This window comes from Cnephaeus nilssonii, assembly GCF_951640355.1.
Source record: "Cnephaeus nilssonii genome assembly, chromosome: 15".
NCBI lineage: Eukaryota > Metazoa > Chordata > Mammalia > Chiroptera > Vespertilionidae > Cnephaeus > Cnephaeus nilssonii.
Window position 1 is genome coordinate 37,738,296 of NC_137086.1, and position 27,596 is coordinate 37,765,891.

Here is a 27,596-nt window from a genome sequence, read left to right on the forward strand (position 1 = left end):
GTTCCAGTTTTAGCACGTGAAGTCCAGAATCCCAGGAAGCCACTCTGCTGTAGGCAGTTAGACAGGCATGAGCAGAGCAAGGAGGATGGTTCAGGTACAGAAGGTCATCAAGATGGAAAGCCCCAGATGCCTAGCAACGGACAATCAACTACAGGGTGAGACCTAGCCCCCAGGGGGACTTTTCCTCCCCTAGCCTATCGCTGGTCCTGAGGTTTGGACTCCCAGACCTTCCCTCCCTAGAGATCTAGGCCTCAGTTGTATTTCAGCTCCAGGCCTAGATAAGCAACAAAACCAGCCACAGCTGGCGTCAGAACCAGCTGCATTGAATAATGACCCTGATGCCAGCAATCAGTGGAGACCGAAACCCTGAAAGAACACACCAGGAAAGCTGCTGAATATTCTGCGATCTTTCCCTGGGACCTCCCCTAAAATCTCCACCCTTAAAAGCCTTAGGATGGCCAAAACCGGTTTGACTCAGTGGATAGAGCATTGGCCTGCAGACTGAAAGGTCCCAGGTTCGATTCCGGTCAAGGGCATGTACACTGGTTGCGGGCACATCCCCAGTAGGGGGTGTGCAGGAGGCAGCTGGTCGATGTTTCTCTCTCATCGATGTTTCTAGCTCTCTATCCCTCTCCCTTCCTCTCTGTAAAAAATCAATAAAATATATTTTTAAAAAAAAAGCCTTAGGATGGAGGACCCAGTGCGCTCTACCCTCCAGGGAGCCTGACCTTGCCTTTCCTTTCCGTTCCCCCTCCATTTCCCTCTCCCTTCCCCCTCCCCTGGCACCTTACCATTAGCTTCCTCACTCCCAAGCTCCAAGGACCCTCCCTTTAGCTCTAGAACTTGTTTGCTAAACCCATTTCTTCTAGGAATTACTTCTTCTACCTCTGTGATTTACCAAGTAAGTGTTCCCTTACAGTATGGGGCTTGCTCTGAATTATTTCTGTGAATGTCCCCCACGTCCTGCGTGGTTCAGGGTTCGGGCTCTGGAAGAGGGGCCGCACGAAAATGAAAGAGACAAGACAAGAAATAATTTGGAAATATTGGGGGACCAGGCGGGAGCCCAGCTCAAGAGGAAGGACTCCGACTGGGCTCCGGCCTCGCCATTCTTTTATTCAGTTTGGGATACACCTATAGCCCTCAGGCAGGCAATTTCCAGTAACAGGCTGACTATCTTATCTGTAAAGATTTACATGACTGTCTGGTAGGGAAGTTGCTTCAGCTACCATTGTCTGGACTAAACAATGGGTGCATAGCTCTGACCTTTGCCAGAGCTCAAGGGTCACCAGCCTTCCGGGTTCCTTGTCCACACCTCTCTGCTAGAGAAGACAATGGGCGGCTTCCCGCATCTTTCCTATCCAGAACCCAAGTACCCAGGTTGTTGAACCCAGGTTTGGTCTGACTCCACCGGTCAGACACCTGGTGCCATTTCTGCCGCCTACAACTCAATCCCAGGCAAACCTGGACCACAGTTTGTTCCCCTAGCTCAGGGATGGGAACAGCAAAGGTAGAGTTGAATTGACCCGTGGCTGGGGACTTAGTGGGTAAATATGCTGGCGATAGTGGGAGAGATGGCAAGAGGAGGATGAAGGTAAACTACTGTAAGGATTCTGGGATGACATGAAAGACAGTAATGAAAGGGAAGAGTAGATAGAAGTGGAGAAACAGGACAGATCATGGGACTAGAGTTCCTGATGTGAGCAGAGAGTCAGTTTAAAGGGGGAAAAGATTTTCAAGAGCTGGAGGAAGCAGTGAGGATGCTTTGGGCTGCAAGTAACAAAATCTTCACTCAAAACAGCTTAAGCAAAGTGGAAATGTATTATGTCACTTACTAGGTAGGGCAGGTTTCCGTGTGGCTGATTCAGTGGCTCAACAATACAATCAGAGAATGAAATTCTCTCATACTCAGACTAGAGGCAAAGTAGCCACCTGCAGACATGACAATGTCCAGAGGAAGAAAAAAGACCATCTCTTCTTAGGCGTTTATCTTAGAAGCAAGGATTTCTTTTTTCCAGAGGTCCCCTAATAGACTTCCCTTCCCCTCTTATTGGTCAGGACTGGGTCCCATGCTCATTCTAGAACTAATTGTTGGCAAAACAGGCCAATCAGACTCCCTCTGGAGCATGGGATGGGCCAGCTTCCCTTGAGGATCATGGCTGCATGGGGGACGAAGTAGGACTTGAATAAAATTGAAGTTCTGTTGGGAAGAAAGAAGTGGTTGCTTTTTATTCTTTTTATTCTTGAACACAAAACCAACAGCGTCCATCACAGAGGCTGCCATGGGCAAGTGGGATGTGAACACTATTATGAAAACTAACTTTAGTTTTTTTGTCTGCTCAAATTCTCACTGGCTCTCTTACACCTATGAGACACATTACATATGCAAACCAATAGTGCAGTGAAGTTTTTATCATTTCTTTATAAAAATCCTCTGCTCTGGCCAAGCATATCAACCCCCTGATCCAAGAACACACCCTGTATTTTCCCACTTTCTCGCCTTCCCCAGCCTTTGGAAGATAACACCCTGATCATTGCCACCTTCTAACAACTAGCCAGACCCTACCCATCCACCAGAACCTGGCCCAAACCCAATCGCTTAGTCTTTAACCACATAATATTAGTGGCCCGAAGAACCTTCAAGACCATCCAGTCCAGGATCATCTGTCTCCAGGGATCTCTCTGCGCAGACACAGCTGGAGAATGGGTCCAGTTTTACACTTCTCAGGGGTCCTCTTAGCCCCCAGCACAATTACTGGTACACACAACAGATGTTCACTAAGGACTTATCCACTGACAGATTAATCAATAAATGATCACAGACTGAAGAGTGGGTGGACCCTGCTCTGCTTTTGACCGTGCAGACCAGCTCTCAGGAGAGAGAGCCGAGGAGGTTGGGAGGCGGACTGGGATCCAAGGAGGCACTCCTGGGCAACCCCGGGATGCTGGAGTGGGAAACAAGACTTACAACAAAGCTGAAAGGGATGGAAATGATAAGCCCTCAAAGGAACACATCAAATGAAAAGTTATAACTCTGGCTCACCTTCTTTTTCTTTTTAATTTAATAAATCTTTATTGTTCAGATTATTACAATAGTTTCTCCTTTCTCCCCCTATAGCTAGCTCCCCTCCACCCGGTTCCCACCCCACCCTCTGCCCTCTGGCTCACCTTCTGAGATATACTTTGGTATCATCTTTGCCACCCTGTCACTGGCCTTTTTTTTTTTTTTTTTTTTTTTTAGAAAGAGAGAGAAATGTCGATATGGGAGAGAAACATCGATCGATTGCCTCCCGCATGCACGAGACCAGGGATCGACCCCTCAACCTGGTTATGTGTCCTGACCAGGAATCGAACCCGTCGCCTTTTGGGGTATGGGACAATGCTGCAACCAAGTGAGTCACACCAGCAGGGCAACTGGCCATTTTTACCGCAGCCCTTAAGCTCAGGATCTTTGGTGGGAAGGAAATGAACAGGGGTCCTTGAGAGGACCCACGGAGACCTCCTGGTGAAAGCTGCCTTTCCCTGCCCTGGGAGGGGTAGTGGAGCTGGGCAAGGGGGGTCCTTTTTATTCTTATTCTTGATGGCAGCTGCATCTTTGATTTTCAAAGAGCCTAAAAGTTCTCAAGGATTCTAGATCCATTCTGAGGTTCATGGATGGGTCTGTTTCCAGCGATGAGTGGTCCTGGCTAGTCTTGTTGATTTTGAGAGTTAACCACTGAGCAAACATTCACTGAGGGTCTGCTTATGAAGCCAGACAACCAATGGGTCTGGGCCGCCTGCCAGCACTTGTGTCAATCAAGCAGAGACAGGGTTGAGTCTGTATGGGCGTTTATTCCAATAATGCCGGTAGTATAGGAGAGCAGCAGGTGATCCACGAAAATCTGCTCTACACCCCCCTCCCCAATAAGCCAACTGCTTGTACGGGGTAGAAGGACACAGATTACATGGAGAAGTAGGCAAAAGGAATAAAAAGGGATATTACAGGCATGGGGAAATAGGCAAAAGGAATAAGAATGGGTATAATGGTTACAGATTATAGGCTGGGGGTTGCAAAGGGTGGGTGCCTCCAGGACTCAATTGTTTCAGCAACAAAGTGTTTAATCTTCTCATGATAAATAGGCAGTTCACAAATAAGGAGGATGGACCGCATTTACCAGTTAACTCCCAGGTCCCTTACAACTCGCAGCCAGGTTAGAATGTGCTTTCTTTAATCAGTACAAAACAATCACGGTTAACAGAGCATGATTAATATTTCTTATAACTATAGCTAGTCTCCACTATTCTATTTCTCCCTCCCACCCCTAACATTTATTGGGGGACACTAGAACAAGCCTAAGAGAAAATCCCCTCTGAGGAGTTTACAGTGAAGTCCAGGTCTCAAAGTTAGTGAACACCCGCAAGGATTAGCAAATGTCAGGACGGTAGTGCCCTGGCCCCTGTGGCTCAGTTGGTTGGGCATTGTCCTGTGCACCAAAGGGTTGCCAGCTTGGTTCCTGGTCAGGGCACTTGCTTGGGTTGCAGGCTCAATCCCAGAGGGGCTGTGCAGGAGGCTGCCGATCAATGTTTTGCTCTCACATTGATGTTTCTCTCTCGTTCCTCTCTCTCTAAAAATCAATAAAACAAAAAAAAATGATAGGACATTAGTGATCTGTGTGGCTCAGACTGCCCCAGTTTTCTCACACAGCATTCTCTGTCTCCAAATTCTCTCTCTCTAATATATATATATATATATATATATATATATATATATATATATACACACACACACACACACACACACACACTGAGTGGCCAGATTATTATGATCTCTGAACGCATAATAATCTGGCCACTCAGTGTATATATATATATATTTTAGAGGCCCAGTGCATGAATTCTTGCATGGGTGGGGTCCGGCCAACCTGGCCAGGGGGAGGGGACATGGGAGGTTGGCCGGCCTGCCTGCTGGTCAAACTCCTGGTCAAGGGGACAATTTGCATATTAGCCTTTTATTATATAGGATATACAATGAGTGGCCAGATTATTATGCGTTCAGAGATCATAATAATCTGGCCACTCAGTGTGTGTGTGTGTGTGTGTGTGTGTGTGTGTGTGTGTGTATACACACACACATATATTTATATATTTAAAAATATTTTTATTGATTTCAGAGAGGAAGGGAGTGGGAGAAGGCGATATAAACATCAATGATGAGAATCACTGATGGGCTGCCTCCTGCACACCCCCTCACTGGGGATCCAGCCTGCATGTGCCCTTGACCGAAATCGAACCTGGGACCCTTCAGTCAACAGGCCGATGCTCTATCTACTAAGCCAAACCAGCTAGGGCTATATATTTTTTTATTATTGACTAGAGGCCCAGTGCACAAAATTCATGCATGGGTAGGGTCCCTAGGCCTGGCCAGCAATCAGGGATGATCAGGTTCCCCGCCTCCTTGTCTCCTCCTTCCATCGCTCCCTCAGCGCCCTGCCCCTGCCGCCGCTGCTGGTCGCCTGCCATGTTACATGCCACCCCCTCGTGGTCGGCGCACGTCATGGTGAGTGATAGAATTCCCAGTCTCCCCATCAAACTTCCAAGGGGACACTTTGCATATTAGCCTTTTATATATATAGATTTCAGAGAGGGAGAGATATAAACATCAATGATGAGAGAATTATCCATCAGCTGCCTCTTGCATGCCCCCTACTGGGGATTGAGGGCATGTGCCCTGAATGGGAGTCAAACCACGACCTCCAGGTTCATAGGTCAACGTTCAACCACTGAGCCACACCAGCTGGACTCCAAATTCTCTTCAAAGACTTCACTGCCTCAGTCACTGGGCCATTAGATGGGAGAGGAAGAGATGCGTGTCCTGATTACAAGGTGGTAAGGAGAGAAACCAGAAGCAGCAAGGCCAAGTTCCAGCCTTAGGGGCACCCAGCCTTGAGCAGAGGAAATGAATCTGAAGAGGAAAACACACTCAGAGCATCAGACAGGGATAGACCAAGAGACGGAGCTTAACCTTTTGCACTCGGATGTCGAGATTAAAATTACTCTTTGAATGTATCAATAATTTGAAATATTAAAAAATCCAAATAAATAAGTTTGTATGAAAAGAAACTCCAGTTTTTTATTCTACTGCCACGCTTTGTAAAATCTGGGGTATTTAAAAAAATTAAATCCCGAGTAGAATAAAGGAATCAAGAAAAAAGCAAGCGAGTGCAAAGGGTTAAGTCCCGAGTTGACCAGGCCTCCCCTAGGCCTTCGACTGTAGCTTGGAACTGTCCTCAGATAGGTTTTGATGGGGGACACGTACCCCAAAAGATGGCACCTTGGCATAGTGACTATTTTAAGCTGAAGGTGTTTGAGAAAACACAGAGCCAGAAAGTCCCTCTGACTTTCCCCCTCTCCCACCCACCTTCCTCCTCTGAAACAGTCATTAACACTCCGGTGAGAGGTGCCCTCCCTATACCCAGGGGAAAGGGCCATTGTTATCTAGGAAGATAAAGGGATTCCAAGAAGAATCCTAACGAACAGGCCTGGCTAAGTTTCGTCCTGTTACTACAGTTACCTCTCCCCATCCTCTGCTATTCCTCCAGGACTGGCCACTCTTCATCACACGGAGCGTAAAATACTCAGGTCCTCATTTTCTTGGGAAAACGCTCCCGCATCACGTAAAACTTTAAATACATGTCTGTGCTTTTCTCCTGCTCCTCTATCTTGGTCTGTTTAATTTTCAGACCTAGTCGGGGACGCTAAGAAGGCCGAGGAAAACGTTTTCCTCCCCTACAGTTACATGGACCAACACATTGCCCCCCTTTCTTCTCGCTAATGCAGACCAGGTCCCCGGGCGGGCAGGCAGAGGAGCCCCAGGAATGAACACCAGTGCTTGTTCGGTGAGGGCTGAAGTGATTCAGGAGAGGGAGAGATATAAACATCAATGGAGGGAGGGAGGGAGGCCTGAAGGAAGGAGAGGAGAGAGAGCAGCCTGGTTGAGGAGCACAGGAAAGAAGGCTCTAGAGAGACAGGAGCAGGGACCGTGGTCAGACAGGCAGAGGGGGCGCCTGGCAGGGTGAATGTGGAGGTTGGGGGCCAGTTGGGCAGGGGGCATGAGCGAACCCTCTCTCCAGGGGCCTGGGGAGGGAGCTTGGCTTCTGCAGATGGAGGTGGGGCCCTGCCAGGCCCGCCTGACCTCGCTCGGCAGGGGGCCGGCAGCTGTCTGCCCGCTGGCCTGAGGCACACTTCCTCTCCACACAGTAATCCCTTTCCACTACAGAGCAGAGCTGGGCTGCACACTCGGATTACACCATGACTAACCAGCGATGCCATCCTATGGCTGGCTTGGTTTCATGTTCGTGTTTTTTTTCCGCATCCTTTCCAACCATTCTAGTCTTTCTAGTTCCTTCTGACAAGCAGCTTTCCTTGTTTCCCATTTAAAAATGTCTAAAAACTTACTCATCATTGAGGCCCTTGCCCTGGGGAGGAGAAGTGGCAGCTACAGGACCCTGAATCTCTACTTTTCAGAATTCTTACTGGACACGCCAGCCAGTAGCTTCTGAATTTCAAACCAGACGAAGGCAGGGTTCTGGAGGTTCTCACGGCAACCCTGATTCACATCTCAGAAGGAGCCTTCTGGATCACCAGCTGGGAGCTGGGTGGTTCCCACTGGGCAATGTCAGTATCAAAGGCCGGTTTGCAGCCACCTCAGGGCTGGAGACAGCCCTCCTCCCCTCCCGGCCCCACCCAACCTCTGACTCTGCCTGACCTTGCTCCTTCCTGCTGCCTGGAGGTGGGGCCCCGCGGCCCTCCCCCTCTCAGCCTTCTGTGACTCAGTGGAAGCCGGTGGCCACTTCCCCCCACCCCGCCCACACTCACATTCCAATGGCCAGCTCAGTCGCCTCTTGGCACTCCACCCACACCCACCAGGCCTCGGCCTGGAGTAAATAGTCATCTCTTTATGGTAGGGTTTACGATCCGGGGCTGGTCCCGTATTGGAAGGGGTCACGTGTGTCTTAGCCTCCGAGTGCATGCCTTTCTTTCTACAGCTAAGAGCTGATCTCTGCGAATCTTCCTTTTGACCCCTGGCTGACCTGGCACATTTTGTTTAAGGGAACTAGAGACTTTATTCTTTAGTGTCATAGCTAGTACAGTACTGGCTCAATGTATGTCTGAAGAAAAGAGTTAAAAAGGAAAAAAGAGACATTAAAGTAATTTAAAGGGACCCCAGGCACCCCCGGCACCTAACAGACCCTACCACCTCCACAAGGCCTCACTGGGGGGTCACATTAAAGGTAAAATCGCTGATGCCTGGACTGGAGCCCCAGCCCTGCCACTCCGAGGTCTCAAGGGCATTCATGTCCACCTGAGCTTCCGTTCCTCACCTCTGTGCCGGGGATGATAGTTCCATATTTCATCAATTCCAGGATGTACAGTTTTTCACCTTTTCACATCTGAAACCAGGATACGTCCTCCAATCAAAACAGAAGCAGGGCACTGTATTCCTGTTGGTTGCTGTGCCCTTTCCTGCAGGAGGAGCCGTATCCTGCCTGCTGAGCTCAGAGGTGGCTGGTGTCTTGCTCTGGCCCGTGGAGTAGGTAGGGAAGCGACATGTTATCCCTTCCAGGCTGAAGCTTTAAAAGGCAGGCAGGTTCCCCTCAACAGCCAGTCAAGTTCCCCAAAGAGGCTCGTTCCAGAGACCGGCTTCACCCATCCCGCAGAGAAGTTGATGCGGAGCTAACCTGTAGCTAGTGGGCGGTTAAGGCGTTGTAGCCTCTGAACTTCGGGGTTCTATGTTTTGACAGCTCAGGCTAGCCTATCCTGAGTGGTACTGCATCTTCCAGTTAGTTGACAGATTTTTTTTCTTTCTTTCTGAGCGGTACATAACAGTGCCACTCACAACGGGTGGTATTGTTGAGTCAATGAAACCCAGTAGTACCTCTCACCAACTGAAGGAGTTAATCCATGCAAATCACTGAGCGCAGTGCCTGTCTGCAGTGAACGTCCGATTCTGTTAGCCATGGTTATATGGCCAGCACTCATAGCCAGCGCTCATTATGAGTCTGGAATAATGACCTGATGGAAGCTGGCAGCCCCCTCGAATCCCTTGTGAAATAAGAAAGGGTATAAATAAGTTCAAGTAAATAAAAACGTGGCTTTGGCACTTGCTGTTGGAGACTCCTGGAAGGTGGTCTTTCAGATGGCCTTCCCGTAAGCCAGCCTTTCAAAAAGACACGTGTTTTTGGTAGGTAACTAAGGGCACTGATTTTTTTTCCTTAGTAAATAACAGTTTGTCATCTGGAATATGAGAAGGTGGGAGAAACTACTAAATCGTAAGATGACAAGGTCTGGTGCAACATAATAAAGAAACTCCATACTCTTTTATTTATTGAATTTTTAAAAAATATATTTTTATTGATTTCAGAGAGGAAGGGAGAGGGAGAGGTAGAAACATCCATGATGAGAATCATTGATGGGCTGCCTCCTGCACGCCCCCTACTGGGGATCAAGCCCGCAACCGGGGCATGAGCCCTGATCAGGAATCAAACCATGACCTGGTTCATAGGTCGATGTTCAACCATTGAGTCACGCCATCCGGGCCATACTCTTTTAGACAGAGCAAAATATAAGAATCTTGCATTTTTATGAAATTAGGTTGGGTCACAGAGCCAGTCCGGAGAGAGCAACTTCCAGCTCATTCTTTACCTTCTGTGTTATACCCCTGTGCTATGGAACAGCTCTCCCCACGAACTGGAGAGCCAGTCCCTGCAGACGCGGAGGCAGCGAGAGGGCTCTGCATGCTGGATTGGGCCTCGATACAATAGTGAGGCAGCCGGGGCTGTCTCTGACTTTTCATGGCCAGCGTCCGCCCCTTCAACATCTGCTCCCTGGAAGCTCAGGTTACCAGCCTGCCTCCTCCTTCACTGCCTCCCCCCAGAACAAAAGGCATCCATCCTGAAGCGTGAGTGACCTATGCATTACTTTCTCAGAAGCATTTCTATTTTAAAAGGGAACTTAGGAACTGATACAGGAAGTCACAGGACAGTATGTAAGGTTGTGTTGGGAATCTGTTAAGCGAAAGAAACGGAAACTCACTTAAGGAAACTGGAATTTACACAAAGCTCGCTACTGATAGTACCGTGTGGCCTCCAGAGAACGGAAAAGTTTTCAGGTAACTGCTTTCTCCCACTCTTTCTTACTCTCTGGGTTCCATGCGCTCTTGTCTTCCTGTGTCCATCTCGGGCTCAACTTGCACATGGCCCCATCATGGCTGCCCAGAAATGATGACTTTTGTTTCAAGCCCCAACACCAACTAACTAGAGTTTCTCTGACCTAATTGTTAATTCCTGAGAGGGAAGATTTGGCTTCCTGCAGCCCATAGATAATTCCATTGGGGTCAGTTGACCATATCAGGTTCAATCAGTTGTGACGCTGCCACTATTGGGCCAGTCAGTCTCTTAAAAAGACAGCATGGTTGGGTGTCATACAGAATTTGGTTCAGCTACCTGGGGCAGAATACACAAAATAACAGCAGCTTAACAGAGAGAAATGTCTTTCTTTCTCATGTGAGAGCAGTCCATGACTGGTATAGGGACCTCTTGGTGACTGTCTTGGTATGTGACTTCGGTCCTCAGAGTTACTTCATGATCCAAAGTGGCTGCTGAAGCGCCAGTCACCGCATCGCATTGGGTTGCAGGCTGAAAGGAGGAAAGGAAGGAAGATGAAAGCTCCCTCTCACTTCCTGCTCAGTCAGCTCCTTTCAGCAGCCTTATCAGGGATTCCACAAAACATTTCCACTTATGTCATTGCCGGAACCTAGTCACCTAGTCACACCTTGCTTCAAGAACGACTGGGAAATGGGGCTTTGTTTTTTTATTTTATTTGTTTTGTTTTTTTGAAGACACTGCCTTCCAGAGTTATGCCACAAAAATAAAATAAAATGAAATTGGAAGGAAATATAGGCCATCTCTAGTATGTTTTTAAGTTTTCTTTTTTCTGTAAGAAAAGTGTGTCCTTTGGAAATTAACCAAAAAAAAAAAATTAGTCAAAGAACCATTTTGGAGAGAGAGACAGAGAGAGAGAGAGAGAGAGAGAGAGAGAGAGAGAAACTCTGGAAAACAAAGGTCAGTGCTTACCCCAGAAGAATAATTCCTGGAGGTGGAATTTCGGGCATTCGAGAGACGGTGGTGCTTTAGAAGTGGGGGGTAGAGACCTTGCCAGAGACTCGAGTCATGCCACACGCACATGTGGAAGGCCTGTCCAGTTTGTACGAGAGTTTTGTAGTGGTGGAGGCCATTCCCTCCTGTACATGAAACCAAAGTTGGGGTACACGCCGGTCCGCCCTTTTCCGTCTCACGCCGTCCTTCACGGTGGTGGAGTGCGAAACTGACAGTCCACGCGGTGCCTTTCTCTCCTTTTGCTTTTGGTCACTGCGGTCACCACCATACAGCTAAGAACTCGTTCCAAAATGCGAAGCAAGACTGTGCTCCACTGTTTCAATCCTTCTTTGGCTGCTTGAACAAGGCAGAAAAGTTCTCTCCCCGTGGGACCCCCGTCCCTTATTTTCAGGTCTGCCTTCTGCCTCCTCCCTTCCCCCACATCCAGCCTGCAAGAAGCTTCTGCCCCCTGAGATGCCCTGCCCTCACCTTGCCTACCTAGCAAACTCCTACTTCCCTTCAATGCCGTGCTCAAAGCCACCTCTTCTGTGAAGCTTTCCTTGATTGCCCGCGGGCATGGGCCCTGATAGATCCTCCCTTCCCCCAACTGATGGACGGAGTATGACGTAAACTGCACCAGTGGCCTGGACATTCCTGAGCACCTAACCAGGCACCTTATATGGACTGTACATTGAACCACCAATCAGCACCTGCCAAATACCCTAAGCCCCCGATTCCTAAGTCCCTAAGTGCCTAATCATGTGCCTTATATGAAACCACCAATCAGCACGTGCCGAGTACCCTGAGCCCCGTCCCTTCCCATTCCTCCCCTCTGCATGTGTTGCTACTCTCCCCTTGCGAGACACCCTGGCAGGGGTCCTTCTCCTCTAATAAAGCCTGTAGTCCTGGTTTTCGGCCCTCTGTCTCATCTTTCAGGCCCTTTTTTCCCCTTGTGTGTTCTTATGACCTTTCATGTACCAATCTCTGCCTTCTCCAGCAGGTCTGTCCTCTCCCCCATAGCATGAACCCTTTCAGAACAGGTTCTGGGCTCTATTCTCGTCTGTGCCTCAGTGCCAAGCACGGAGCCTGGTATGAGCCAGGTGCCTAGTATGGGGCATTGCAAGGCAGTGGAACATAATGGTTCTGAGCAGAGATTCTCGTGCTACCCCACCTGAATTCAAAGCCAGGCTCTGCTACTTACTGTGGCTACACATCTCCATGCCTCAGTTTCTCTACCTGTAAAAAGGGGATAAAGCTACTTCCTGCCCCTCAACCTTTTGTTGAAGTTTAAATGTAGGAACATAGGCCAAGAGTCTGTCACTCACTGTGTGTGAGTTATTACGATCACCGTCATTATTTCTGACGAAGGTACTAGTGTGGCAGAAGGGGCACAGTGGGCCTGCTCCCTAGCAGCCCAGTGATTTTGGTTAGACAAGACCAGGGGTCCTCAAACTTTTTAAACAGGGGGCCAGTTCACTGTCCCTCAGACCGTTGGAGGGCCGGACTATAGTTTAAAAAAAAAACTATGAACAAATTCCTATGCACACGGCACATATCTTATTTTGAAGTAAAAAAACAAAACGGCAAAAACACCCGCATGTGGCCCGCGGGCCGTAGTTTGAGGACGCCTGGACAAGACTGTCTCTCCGACAGACACAGGCTGAGGGCACTTAGAAATATTTTGTGGAAATGACACACTGGCATGTGGACTTCCTGGAGAAATTCGGGGAAGTTACAGAACACCAACTCTTTGCTTGACGGATCTTGCCTATTTCCCCGGCCCTTGTTCATTTGCAGGGAGCACATTTGGTAACGCAGAGTGTTGGGAAAGGCGTGGCTGGAAAGGGTTAATCCCACAGCTTTAGAAGGAATTGGGCTCTGGGGAAAGAGGGGTTTCTAGGGATGGTGTCCAATGAGGCCTCCCTGCCTCCATCTGGGCATCAGGAGGCATCGCCATGGTGATGCGGAGTGTGGGTCCACTTTGCATTTATATGGGGCTTTTTCCTGCTGCTGTTCTGGTGCATTTCGGTGGAACTGCATTATGGAGAAATGAGGCACAGGGAAAGCCAAATGCTTCGTTCAGCCAGGGTGGCAGGGGAAGTTATTGAAAAGGTGGAAACCAGTTCCCTGATTCATTCAATAACGAAAATCTGTGGAGCCCGCTCTGTGGAGCCAGGCCCAATTCCAGGTATGCGGGACTCAGCAGAGAGCAAGGCCGCGGGCCCCTGACCTAATGGGGACAGCAGGCCATAACCAGGGAACAAACAGATTCCGAATCTAAGATGCCCAGCCCCTCCCCCATCCCCACCCGACCCCCTGAAAAAAATCTCTGAAATCAGAGTGGATACATCTTACAATTAGAGGTGTGTCTTGAGATCATTTCTTTCATAATGATTCATAAAACAATGCTGCACTTAACCATTGATGGCATCTGAGATTTGATAAAATATAATAATATGATTCAGGTATTGGCATCCTCACCCTCCTTGGTACTGATTTATTTTCCCTCCAAGCACATTACAGTGGCAACCCAAAGGACAATCATTTCTTCGATCTATTCCTGAGACTTTTAAAGAAATATTTAGTAAGGAATTTGTTTGGCTGTTAATAAGAGAAAAATCCAACAGCGATGATGTGAACTTGCCTAGCCCTAGGGCTGGTGCAGCTGCTCAAATAAGGCATCGGGCACGCAGGCTTCTTCTATCATTCTGCTCCACTTCTCTCAGCTCATGCCTCTAATCCTCCTGGTCCCAAAGTGGCTGCGGCACTTCCTGGCCTCACATCTGGGTTCCAGGCAGCAAGGAGGAGGAAGGGCAAAGGGGTCATCAGCCTGTTTTTTTTTTTAAAGTCACGAAAACAAGCTTTTCCAGAAGCCTCATTTGGCTGACTCTGCCTACAATCACAGGTCAGCGTGGTGTCACGTGCTCACCCTAAGCTGGAAGGTGGCTATAGAAAAGGGAGCTGTGGATGAAGATGAGAAACAGCAGTGTCTGCTGTGCTGAAGCAACAGGCCAACGTAGCCCTGATGAGTGCATTGCATATATGTATGGAATGTTATTGGGGATGGGGAGCAAAAGAAAGAGGGGCTACCGTTCCCGCTTCTGAAGGGAAATCGCTAAACAGATTTGCCTCACCTGAAAATGGGACATGAGCCATTCAGCGCACACTGACACAAAGCCTGGGTGTCTTCACACGCGTCTCCAAATATCCAGCAAGCTCAAGGAACAGGATGATCTGAGGGACACCGGCTACTTACTGACTCCCAGGTAGGAGGGCAATAAACATTCCAGATCAGGTAGTGAACCCCGACTCTCGGAGCAGAGATTCCATTCTACCCAGAGAGACTGAAAAGACTCCGCCGAAAGACGAGTAGCTCTCAAGGGAACAAGACTGCTAGATGGAGAGCAGGAAGGAGAAAATCTCCCTAACCACATGCTAGGGTACTGGGGACAGGACTCTAGTCTGGGGCAAGACCCAGTCAGGTTCCCCCATCAAGGGGCGGGGCAAGTGGGGTTTGGTCAGGTGTGGGGGATGGATGTTTGGGGACAACAATTAACAAAGGTGTCACCTTTGACTACTTTCTTTACCAGTCTGATGGTCTTATTTTTCCATCCATCTTTTCATCCTAGACTTATCAACTGACACGTCAATATAATTCCTTTAGGAAGTGATTAAAAATCCAAATACACTCGCAGATTCTATTGGTACCTACAGTGGTAGATTGCAAGCATGGCCACAGTCCCTCACCACTCTCTATGCTTACTGCTTTGAAGATGACTTTGCGTCCCCTCCCACTCCTCTCCACTCCTTGAATTCGGGCTGCCCTAGTGACTTGCTTTGCCCGGTAGAATGCAGTGGGTGTTATTTGTGCAGCTCTGAGCCTGGGCCTCAAGAGAATGTGCCTACTTCTCTCTCAGAACTCACGGGCACAGGCCGGGCCAGCCTGCCAGAGACGGAGGGACCACGTGGAGCTGAGGAGCTGCCCCCGCGGAGGCCATCCTAGACCAGCCAGCCCCCACCCAATCGTGACTGTCCTCAGAGCATGAGTGAGCCAGCCCAAGTATACCGAACTCCAGAATCATGAGCTCAATAACTGTTAATTTAAACCACTAAGTTTTAGAGGGAGCTACCTGGTACACTTACTACAGGGCAAGGCAAAAGAGGGTTTACAGTTGTGGATACAGGAAACACTTTATTCTTGTATTATTATTTGTTAACTGTTGCTGTTGTATTATTTTCCATACAAACAACTGTAAACCTACTTTTGCCCTACCCTAGATGTGCCAGACACTGGCTACATACTTTATATTTATTAATTATTTTTTTTGTTAATCATTACCTGAGGATACTAGTATTTTTCCATTGATTTTTAGATATCGGAAGGGAGGGAAAGAGACCGAGAGAGAAACATCGATGTGAGAGAGACACATTGATTGGTTGCCTCCTGCAAGCACTCTGACTAGGGCCAGGGATCGAGCCTGCAACCTAGGTACGTGCCTTTGACCAGAATAGAACCTGGGACCCTGCAGTCCGCAGGCCAATGCTCTATCCACTGAGCCAAACCTGCCAGGGCTGGTGGCGTACTTTATGTAAATGTCCTATTTCTTTTTACTATGTTAATATTTATCAGTGTGTAGAATGTGTGTTAGGGGAGAAATAGCCCCAGCCCACCCTGTTTGCTCCTGTCTGTTCTTCCATTCTGATTGAATCTTTGTGTCGTCTTTTGCTCCAAGTAGCTTTCAGGTTCTGACAAAAGGACCAGAATATCCTGCGGGAACACTCTATCATCCTCAGTCTCCTGCCACTTAACGGTGTGTGGGGTTAGTGAGGTGGTACTCCCGCTGGAATCCATCCAGCTCCTCATTCCGCAAGCTGCTCTTTCAGGAGCTTCCTTGCTCTTTTTAAGCACATGTAGGTTCCTGAGGTCAGAGACCCAGAGAGGATCTTTTAGTGCATTTATCAGACAGCCCTAGGGCACCAAGGGAGGAATGTGAGATACTGGAATCTTTCTTTTAAAAAAAAATATATTTTTATTGATTTTAGCAAGGAAAGGAGAGGGAGGTAGAAAATCAATGATGAGAGAGAATCATTGACTAGCTGCCTCCTGCACGCCCCGCACTGGGGATCGATCCCGCAACCCAGGCATGTGCCCTGACAGGGAATTGAGCTTCGACCTCCTGGTTCATAGGTCGACACTCAACCACTGAACCACGCGGGCTGGGCATACTGGATTCTTTTTTTTTTTTTAATATATTTATTGATTTTTAACAGAGAGGAAGAGAGAGGGACAGAGAGTCAGAAACATCAATGAGAGAGAAACATCGATCAGCTGCCTCCTGCACACCTCCTACTGGGGATGTGTCTGCAACCAAGGTGCATGCCCTTGACCGGAATCGAACCTGGGACCTTTCAGTCCGCAGGCCGACGCTCTATCCACTGAGCCAAACCGGTTAGGGCTGGATTCTTTCTATGCAGAAAGAGTGGGAGAAGATTGAAGGTAGTTGTGTGAAGCTCTTGGCAGAATGACAGTCCCCAAAGCAGTGACCATGAGAAGTGCCAACCTCGGGCAGCCTCAGGCCAAGGAGGAAGGCGTGGCCTCAGGCTGGTGGTGCTCCTGTCTGGATAGCTGCAGCCCCTGTGGAAAGCCCCCTTCTGGATCTGTGGGATACGAGGCCTACTTTGCCGCAGCCCCTTGGGGTAACAGACACTTACTTAAAGCCAAGGCGTCTGCCAAAAGATAATAGCTTTAAATGCAAAATTACAAATCATTATGGGTAATGTGATGCAAATTGCAATAGAAGCATTGGCAGTATTTTACTTTGATTTCATTTTTTTGCTTTTCCTCCCTGGCGAGCCTTGTCTAAAGTCGCTGCTGGGGACACCTTCTTCACACACCACTCGCCCTCCAGCTATGGCACTGACCTTGTGCACTCAAGGAGGACAGGAGTGAGGGCTACGGAGACCGGGCAGGCCTCCTCCCATCCACACAGGCAGCGAAAAAACCAAGGTTTAACTTTTTCCACATTGGCTTCTTCCTTTACCCTCTGGGCAGTGCCTGGACATGTTCCCTTTCCATTGGGAACTGGACGTCAATGTTAATGGTTAATCCAAAAGGCCTCCTCCTTCAGCAAATGCTAAGTGAAGGCTTTAAAGTAACCAGTTGGCTGGACTTGTTTTCTTCACTGCCTGTGGGCCTCTGTGGGCCGGGGCTGGAGGAGGGAACACTGGTGAGCACCTTGGTCCTTCAGCGGTTCAAACTCGAGTTCTGTGTTCTTTCTTCCCAAGGGAGGTCGGACAATGGACAAGTGGTCACTTTTGCTTCCCCTTACAGCCCCGGGGAGGCAGGTGTTGCTGAGCTTAAGGTCTGTCTCTAAGCAGCAAAACCGAAAAGAAAAGAAAGGAATAAGCAGCAAAAAAATACAGAAGTGTTTAAAAAACTTTTTTTAAGTGTTTTATATCAAATTTCTTTCAAGGAAGAAGGCTCAATCTGGCCGACCCTTCCATCACTGAGAGAAGTGCTACAAAGGTATTCCCGCTATGGCCGCTGCCTCGAAGGGGCGGCTGCGGAAGGGATTTGTGACACAGGCTTCCGGAGTCTTTAGGGTGAGAACCATCTCCTTGTGGGGCTGTGTGGGGCTCGCTTTTTCTTCCTCTTTTTCAGCTCCCCTGTGGCCACCTGTTTCCGAGGAGCTCGGTGCTTGTAATGACCAGGCAACCTAGAGGCTGAAAATAGAGCTGATTTCCCAGATCTCGGGCACTGAGAGGAGAGAGGGGCGGGGACTTCTTGGACGTAAGCTCACATCAGCGGATGAAACGGGGCTGTTGTGGGCCCCAAAGCTCCATCCAGCACGCGGTGACAGGGAAGGAAGCCAGGCTCACTGGGAAATACTGCAGAGATTTTCACTGCCTTTTCATGGGAAGGGCTGAGCGACCACACGCTGGAAAGATGGGCCAAACTCAAATGAACCTGAGGCTGGGATTTCTTTCTTTTCATATGCTATTAGGAAGAGAGGAAGGGAGAGAGAAAGAGAGAAACACTGATGTGAGAAACATCAACCGGCTGCCTTCCTGCATACACCCTGCTGGGGATCAAGCTACAACCCGGGCATGTGCCTGGAACCCAGAATTGTACCGGCAACCTCTTAGTGCATAGGATGATGCTCAACCAGCCGAGCCACACCTGCCAAGGTGGGACTGCTTTGTCTAATGAAAGTGCTCAGTACATGCCTAACGGTGGGAACTGCATTAGGTCGATAGCCCCATGACTCTCATTTTGATGTTTGTCACCTGAGAACTCGAGGTCATCTGTGAACCAGGTCTGCTCGCCCAGGCATCTGTGGAGACCACTGGCTTTTGAAGCACACTTCAGATCGGGTACGAAACTTAATTTCAAAAGAAGCTTTCTAAGTTGTCCAGATGGTCCTTAGTGCATCACGTTATACACGACTAGGAGCAAGGTATCCTCCATGATTAATATTGTTCACAGCACACCTGGGTCAGAACATAACCTTCTCCAGCTTTTTCGATTAGGGCGCTGACCCAGGAGAATAATAATAGCAAACAGTATGTATTATTTCTCTGTTGCTGTATAATAAATTACCCAAATTTAGCCGCCTCAAACAACAATAAACATTTGTTATCTCGCACAGTTTCTGTGGGTCAGTAATTCAGTCTAGAGCAGTGGTCGGCAAACTCATTAGTCAACAGAGCCAAATATCAACAGTACAACGATTGAAATTTCTTTTGAGAGCCAAATTTTTTAAACTTAAACTTCTTCTAACGCTACTTCTTCAAAATAGACTCGCCCAGGCCGTGGTATTTTGTGGAAGAGCCACACTCAAGGGGCCAAAGAGCCGCATGTGGCTCGCGAGCCGCAGTTTGCCGACCACGGGTCTAGAGGATCCACTTCCAAGATGACTCCCTTGCTTGGTGGACAACCTGGTGCTGGCTGTTGGTAGGAAGTCTCGGCTCCTGGTAAACTCTGTGAATGTATTTACTTTGATCAAATCTTTAGAATAGGTATTAAACTAAGTAAAGGAATATTCATCACTAGGAGGGATCGAAACCCAAATTTCCCTCCCATTGTAATTTTGTCTGCTCTTTTGCATACTGCCACCCGTCTCCTCTGGCTCCATGTCATCTCACCACTGAGCTTCATGGTCCTCGGGGGCAGGAGCCTCAGGTTATTAATATTTCAGTGCCCTGCCACCCCTACGTCCCCATGGGTCTCTCTCAGTGGTCAGGGTTTGATCCCCCCAGAATGAACTGATAACATCAGGGGTGCAGGAGGGTAGTCGGTGGGAAGGAAAGAACAGGAGCAGGGGCCCCAAAGATTTCTTTTCTAGGCAGGGCCAGGGTTCCACTCCACCTGGAGACCCGGGCAGGGTGAGCATGTTCCAGGGTGGCTGGCCACTCTCAAACGTGGTCCTGAGGGCTGACCCGCGACTCATCACAGTGGAGAAATCCATCCCCGTCAGGGCTGTGGGAGGCGCAGAGTGAAATGAACCCCTCTTGTTTAAGAAGAAAAATGTGTTTTCTCCCCCCCCAGACTACTCCCTGTTGGTTCATCTCCACAGGCGCTGGCAGGAAGGGGAGGAAAAAGAGAAAGAGGAAGGAGGGAGCATTTCCTCTGGCAGACTGGCTCGCCAAAGCAGCTGCGCTCAGACTCCTCTTCTCTGTGGGTCCCCCAGACAACACGGCCCTGCTACTCGTCCAGAAAATACTTTTGCATGAGGCACTCCCACTCGAGCATGTACTTCCTCCCTGCTGCTGCCCGTACTTCCGCCGCTGCTTGCCCACTCTCTCCGGGCAGAATGCTTCCTCCTGCTCACTGCTTTGGCCATGCTGGTTTGTCTTTCAAGGCTGAGTAGGTCAGACTCCTCTGGTTGCTCAGGAGGGAAACCCACTTCACATTAGCTCAAACTAGAAAAGGAGTGTGTGGACATAGAATTACCACAGGACCCAGCAATTCCACTCCTAGGTATATGCCCAAAAGAATTGGAAACAGGTATTCAAACAAATACCTATACATGAATGTTCATAGCACCATAATTCATAATAGCCAAAATGTAAAAACAACTCATATGTTCGTCAGAATGGTAAATATATTTATATAGAAGAATATGACTCAGCACTAAAAAAGGAATGAAGTCCTTAAACATTCTGCAGCATGGATAAACCTTGAAAACATCATGCTAAGTGGAAGAAACCAGACACAATAGACCACATGTTGTATGATTCCATGTATATGAAACTTCCAGAACAGGTAAAGCCATTGAGGCAGAAAGCAGATGGTGGTTGCCAGGGGTTGAGAGGAAGTAGGGAATGGGAAGTGATTGTTTGATGGGTACAGGGCTTCCTTTTGGGGTGATGAAATGTCTTGGAACTGGATAGAGGCAATGGTTGCACAACATTGTGAATGTACTCAATGCCACTGAACCCCACACTTTAAAGATGGTTAATTTTATGGTATATGAAATTTACCTCAATAAAAAAAAAAAGAAACAATTCAATGCTTAAGAAATAAAACTTAATGACAATTGATGGGGGCGGGGGAGACAAAAGGATTGTATGGGCTCATTAAATGAGAAGTCTCGGATACACCCTGCTGGCTTTGAACCTGGCTAGAACCTAGGACTCAGCGACACTGTCAAGGCTTTGTCTCCATCCCTCAGCTCAGCCTTCATCCCGGCAGCCCTCTCACGGCGGGAGAAGAGGGCCACTGCCAGTTCTGCTGTCACATTGCACTTAGCGGGCAAGAGAGGAGACGCCTTCCTGTTCGGTCACGTCTCCGTCCTTAGACCAGTCACCCTGACCAGGGTCTGGAGACCTCTCACTGACATGGCTCCAGTCATATGGTCATCCCTGCAGCCAACCCAGGATGGAGGTGAAGGCAAAGGTGTGAAGTCAGCACCATCCTAAGCTCATGGGCTGAATGGGTTACTATGGAATAGGGTGACTGTGGAATAGCGATTCGCTGAGGAAAGGGTGCTGGAATATACGCTAAGGACAAATTCAGCAAGAGTGCAAAGACATGGACATACAGGGAGAGCCTCTGGGTGAATGTTGGCGGCGGTGAGCATGGAGTAACATAAAGATCCTCACCAGGGGAGGAGTCAAATAAATCACGGCGCGGACAAATGGAGAACGGCCATGCAGCTGTTTAAAAGGATAACAAATATCTGCATTTATTGACTTGACCATGAAATTTGATTTTTTTTTAAAAAGGAAATATAGTGTGACCCCATCTTTAAAAACCATAACCCTGGTAAATGAGAGGGGAGACCATGGACTCCATCTCTCTGTAGCCTGGTCAAAATGAGTACAAAATAAATTCCATTATTTAATCACATCTCTGGAAAACATTAGAAGGGCTCCAGGTCATAACCACATCAGCCCATCCCGGACGCCCATTTCTCCAAGCCAGTTCAGTGTCCTGTAGCGGCTCCAGGGCCTCAAATGGGCTCCAATCTGAACTCCAGTCCCTAAGACTTTCCCTACTGTGGACATCCTCATTGTCCCACTTCTTTCCTTCAATATGTAGCTCAACTTAGCTCTTCTCAGCAAGTAGTAATTCTTCCTCTCTCTAGAAGAGAAAAGGGGGAACTGTATAGGCAAATTTAGGATTTTCTTCAGTGGGCATGGGGAGAAAGAAGGCTAAGACTGCTCTTTTTAAAAATGTTTTTATTAATTTGAGAGAGAGGTAAGGAGGGAGAGAGAGAGAGAGAGAGAGAGAGAGAGAGAGAAACATCAATGATGAGAGAGAATCATTGATTGGCTGCCTTCTGCATGCCTCCTACAGGGGATCCAGCCTGCAACCTGGGCATGTACCCTCACTGGGAAATTGAACCCTGCCCTCCAGGTTCATAGGTCAGTGCTTGAGCCCACACTGGCTGGGCTAAGACTACACTCTTCTGTTAATGATTTTAACTCTTATCTGCTTACATAGAAAATAGTGCAGGAAAAATCATATCAGGGCTATCACTGGTTGTGGGATTATAAGTGATTTTTTGCTCCCTCTTTTATATCTTTTGTCTGAATTTCTTTTTATAGAGCACGTTCTACTTTTATATTCAGAAAGAAGTTAAAAAAAAAAGAATACTTCATACTGTGACATATTTCTTTTTATTTCTTTTCCCCCCAAGAAAGGTAACCCCCTTCCCACATGACAAGAAATATGAATAAAAGACAATTCCTTAGTAGGTTTATAAGTTTTACCCACAACAGGGTGCTGTGTAGATTCATTCAAAATAAAGCAGGCTGAGCCCTCCGTGTAAGAACTGAGCTTGTTGTTACAGTCTGGGGCAGGGGGGCTGGGGGTACTGCCTTCCCTGAGGCGTTGCCCTGGCAAACTCCCCTTCTTCAAATGGAGGCTGACCATGCAGCCTGGCCTCTAGGTATTGGCGACTGGACTGCCTACTGCCGCGCTGGAGTTCCCTGAGCCCCTTATCAGGTCTGAGTGACCTTGGCCTTGCAAGGCCCAGGGGCAACTCCCGCCTCTGCAGACTTGCCGGATGAGAGCCCTGGGGTCTGAGCAGGGTAAAAATGACTCTCTGCCTGCGTTCCTCTTCCTGCTGGGTCCCTCCTCGCCTCCTCCACCACCTCCCCTGGGTCCTCCCTGGCCAGCTCTGTTTCTGTGTTTGGGCCAGGCAGGCAGAGAAACATTTTGGCTCAGCTCCTTGTTTGTCACGGGTCCAACATTACCAGGGGTCTCGCCTGGTTTCCAGTATTTCCCGGTGCCTTTCCTTGCTCCGTAGTCAAGTTTCCAGCCAGGATTTCTTGGCTCGGGGAGAGAATGAATGCCTGTCTGAGCCTTCTAGGCCTGTGTTTCATTTGCAGCAGCCTGGCTCTGCCTGGGTGACGGTCCCGGCCCTCCTGGTCAGCCCATCCCCTTCTGCTCGGCCCAGGAGGCCCTTTGCATCTCGTTCCTGGCGCTTCAGAGCAAGGAGGCTCCTGGTTTCCATCCCAGCCCTGCGCCCTGGGTTTACTGCAGCCCCCGCACAGGCTCAGAAGTGGCACTGCCTTCCAAGAGCGAGCAATTCCTGCCCGCCTGTCTGCAAAGGCAAGAATGCCAACCCCGAAGAGCCCGGCCCTTAACTGTTTCTAAGTCGAACTGGGACCTGTTCCGCACCTGGTCCTCCCCTGCTAGACCGTTCCAGCTGTTCTGCTCTTTCACACCGGCTTGGCAAGGCTGCCAAGGTCTGGAAGCAAACGAATTCAGGAAGCCTGCAGAACATCAGGCCTGGGCTGGTGGGTGCCTCCCCCTCTCCCTGCTTCGGGACCCTCTCCGCCAACTCCCGGTCACTTCCTGCTTTCCAATTCATCTGGGGCGGAGGCCCCGAGGGGGCTGCCTGGCCCTGGGTGCACGCCCCAGGGAAGAGGGAGCAAGCAGTTGACCGGGGTGACGCTGTATCCCTGGCAAGGCGCTCCAGGGCTGCCAGCCCATGCAGAGAAAGGGTCTGGGAGCCAAGGCTGCAGGCTCCAGGTGCCAACCCGGGGAGCTAGCTGCTCAGGACATGGATTTAGAAGCAAAGAACTCCGTGGACCCCCAAATGTCCTCGTCACCATAGGCAACCCACATCTTTCCATCCTAGGGGTGTGAGGAAGCTGTAAATGTTAAAGATAATGTTTCCTTGACAAAGACTTCCTCTTCTTTGAGGCTGTACGGTATTTCCTGAACTCTGGATTGCTTTTTTTTTTTTTTTTAGCTGCTGTGATCAAAGGCACGGATTGACTCACGAGTCCTCGGAGCCCACGGTGGGTCACTGTCAGGCGTGTGCAGCGGCAGTCACCTGCGGGAGGAGAGAGGCGCTGTGGGTGAGGCTTTCCTCTTAACACCCTGACACTCTAGAAAGTTGTGGAGATGAAATAGGTGGTTGGGAAGGTGCCCTGCCCGCTCCATCCTGCCAGCCCAGCACCTATTTCCAGCCCCTTCCCCCGGGGTGGCTGACCCCAGCAGCTGCCTTCAGCCCGGGGCCAGGAGCTGCGGGAACGGGGTGTTAAGGAAAGCTATGTCAGGCTCTTCCTGGGCGCCCAGGGGATTCCCTGCAGGGCCAGGAGCGCTGCAGCTCTCATCTGCTGCAGGGCAGGTGGTGACAGGGCAGTGACCGGGTTGGCCGCTCTCTGGCGAATGCAGGGCTTTCACACCCTTCACCTGGCTGGGTTCCCACAGCACCCCACTTGGAGGGGGGCGGGGGGGGGCACTAGGTACTACTAGCCTCAACTGCAGACAAGGAAACTGAGGCTCAGAGATACCCTGACTGCCCCAAACCCCTCAGCTGGTAAAAGGCCCAAGCAGGGGCCTAGAACCCGAGTGTCCTGACTTTGGGGCTTGGGGGTGGGGGGTGGCTTGGCCCTCAGAGTGCAAAGTCTGCGCTGGCCGCCCGGTGCCCGGGCCTAGCATTTCCCCTCCCCGGGGGTGAGGCCGAGCGCGGGTGTGTGTGGGCTGGGCCGGGGCCTCCAGCTCCGCACCGAGAGGGCGAGGGGGGCGAGGGGGGCGAGGGGGCGGGGAGTGCGGCTGGAAACGGGAGCGGGAGGCCCCGGCTGCGTTGCGGGCAGCAGGCCTTTGCCTCCGGGGGCCCCCGCGCTGGCCCGGCCCTGGCGGCGCCTCGGAACCCCGCGGCTCCCGGCGGAGGCTCTGCCCACGGCCATTGGCCGCTGGGAGCCGGGGGAGGGGAGGGGCAGGCCGGGGAGCGCCCGGGCGTCGGGTTACTCGCGCGGAGCGGCTGCGGCCGCGGGGGAGGGGCGGGCTCGCGGCAGCTGGCCCGGCTGGGGGAGGGGAGGGGTGAAGCGGGGCCTCGGGCAGAAGGGCCCCCCGCCCCCGCCCCCCGCTCCGACGGCCCCAGTCTTGGCCTCGAAGAGAAACCATTACCGCGTTTGCATCCAACTCAATCAGACAAACGTCGGCGAAAGCGCCCGTGGCGGGGCAGGTGCTGCGTTGGACTTCAGCTGGAGCGAGTGGCACAGCTGGGTTCTGCCTGAACTTGCGTCTAATGGAGGAAATAAGAAATGCACGCGGGAGAAGGACGCTGAAGACACCGGGAAGCAAATAAGGCCTGGCTGATCCTCCTGAACGACCGACGTCCTAGAGGTTCCTAGAAAGGAAGTCTCTCCCTGCCCCCAGGCCCCCTCCCCCCACCCCTGTAATCTGAGAGCTGCACAAAGGGGCCAGGTGTGGCCGCCCTGAAACTCCCACCAGGGCCTCCATGGCCGGGGAGAGCTCTCCTATCCTAGCTCACCTCGGCTGCACCCCCTAGCCAACCCCCAACCCCAGCCCTCCTCGCCCGCCCAAACTTCACTCCGCGCCTCCACTCTCAGTCTCCTGCAAGACTAGCACCCTCTCCAACCCCGGCTCTTTTCTCCCCGCGGCCATGCACCTCACGTCCTCGAAATGTCACTCACCATTGCACCTTGAATTCTGTTCCTTCTGCCCCCTAAGACCCCGGCGCCTTTGGAATGTGTGTCATCAGTTTACCACTTCTAGTTGGTGCCTCCTTGTCGTCCTCCTTGTCATTTTCTCTATCCCTTGATGATTTCAGAACTGGGCTCTTTCTCTCCCACGGTCATCGTTCTTGTGATTTCAGTATCAGTGCTGATGGCCCACCCAGCACGTGGTCCCCGTGCTTTAGCCCTAGCAATATACTTCTCCTGCCGCACCTTAGCTTCCTGGTTGCACCCTAGACCGAAGAACCATCAATGGCCACAATGATCGCGAAAATCTGTTTCAAAGACCCCACCACCTGCCAGCCCTCCAGCTCACTCCAGTCCTTCCCCTCCACCAGTTCTCCCACCTGAGACCTCCAGTCGGTCACTCTTCCCTTCACTACTTATCTCCCCTGAGGTTTCACTTCTCAGACGGCTAAGATGTCATGGTCCAGCGTGCGAAATATCTCTTGCAAATAACTCTCAGCTGCCTTACACTGGTCTCTCTCCCTCGAATTCACCTGGTGAAAGCCCAACTGTGGTTAAATCAAATCGTTTACTTCACACCTGCAACCCAGCTCCTCTGAACTGACTGGCTTCAAATGTATGGCCAGGCATTTCAAATGGACATTTGAACTACGGGGACGATCCTACTACAGTTTCTTAGAAAATTCCTTTTCCCTCTCCACAATGCAACACTTTCACACTTTCTCCTCTCTGCATATTTTTCAACACCCCTTCCTCTTTCATTCTCAGTCTCACCTCAGACTGTCCTTCATCGAGAACATAGGTACAACCCAACCAACGGCCTGCTCTTCCCACCGCCAAGGCCACCGGAACGCCGGCAGCGCTGCATTCCCTGCCCATCTGTGGCCAACCCCTGCATCCGGGCCCTGGGCCCCTTCCCCTTCCATCAGCGCAAGCATTCCCTTTCTCTCATGCATCACCAATTTCTTCCTCTCTACTAGATCCCCCCCACTGAAGTAAAACAGGACGTCATTCCCTAAATCTGAAAACATGTTAGCCTTAACCTCACATCTGTCAGGCTACTGCACCAGCTTCCTGCCCCTCTTCAGAGCAAATGATGCTGAGAGAGTTGTCCATATACGGACACTCCTCTTCCTCGCCTGCCATGCTTACCGCCACCCACTCCAACTGGGTATTTATCCTTACCATTCCGCTGTCGCTCTTAGCAAGAATGCGGTGACCTACATGTCCACCAGATTAGTGGCCAGTTCAGGTCCTCATCTCACTCGGCCTTCCAGAGGCATTGAACATGTTTGATCACGGTGTGGTAGAGTGAATTATTTGTTCTAATGCTTGTCATTCCTCCCTGGGTCCATATTCCCTTCTGTCTGACGTGGCAGTCCCTCCCATTAAAGGTGGAATATTCTTTCCTGCCCCTTGACTTCGGGCTTGGCTAGGTGACCCATTTTGGCCAATGGAATGTAGGCGGAAGTGACATGATGCCAGTGCTAAGCCTATGCCTGAGGAGGCATTTCATGTTTCTACCTGCCTACTCATGCCAATGGTATCACCATAGGAAAAACCTGCCCTAACTGGCCTGCTGGTGGAAGGATGATGAGGGCCATGTACATAGAGCAGACTCAGACCCAACGGCAGCTGGAGCTGCCCAGCCAAGGTCAGCCACCTGCAGATGACCTCTAGCCGACCCATAGATGCATGAGAAAAATAAATATGTACTGTGATATGCCACAGAGATTTTTGTGGTTGTTTGTTACCCAGTAAGAGCAAACCAATAAATCCTCCTTCTTGAAATACTCTCTTAGCTCAGTTTCCTTAGAATCAAAACGTTTTTGTTTTCCTCCAACTTCATAGGTTGTTCTTCTCGTTGTCTTTTGTGATGGCCTTTCCTCTGCTTGAGCTCTAAATTTTGGAGTGGTGTCCGTCTCGGCCCTCTCTCTCTCCTATCTTCGTTCTTTCTGTCTGTGAAATTATCTGGGCCACATCTTTGAATACTATCTACTAGTACATGCTGGTTCTCAAATTTAAGTCTGAAGGTGAGACGCCCCTGAACTCCAGACT

At 50.0% G+C, this 27,596-nt stretch overlaps 1 long non-coding RNA gene across 1 annotated transcript; it reads right to left on the minus strand.

Annotated features, from left to right (window-relative positions):
* Positions 1-22,242: 22,242 nt before the first annotated feature.
* On the minus strand, positions 22,243-27,199 carry LOC307111508. The gene is made up of 3 exons (XR_013814583.1): positions 25,530-27,199; positions 25,000-25,117; positions 22,243-23,920 (listed from the first exon to the last, which is right to left on the minus strand). It is a non-coding gene; the product is annotated as an uncharacterized lncRNA (long non-coding RNA).
* Positions 27,200-27,596: the final 397 nt, after the last annotated feature.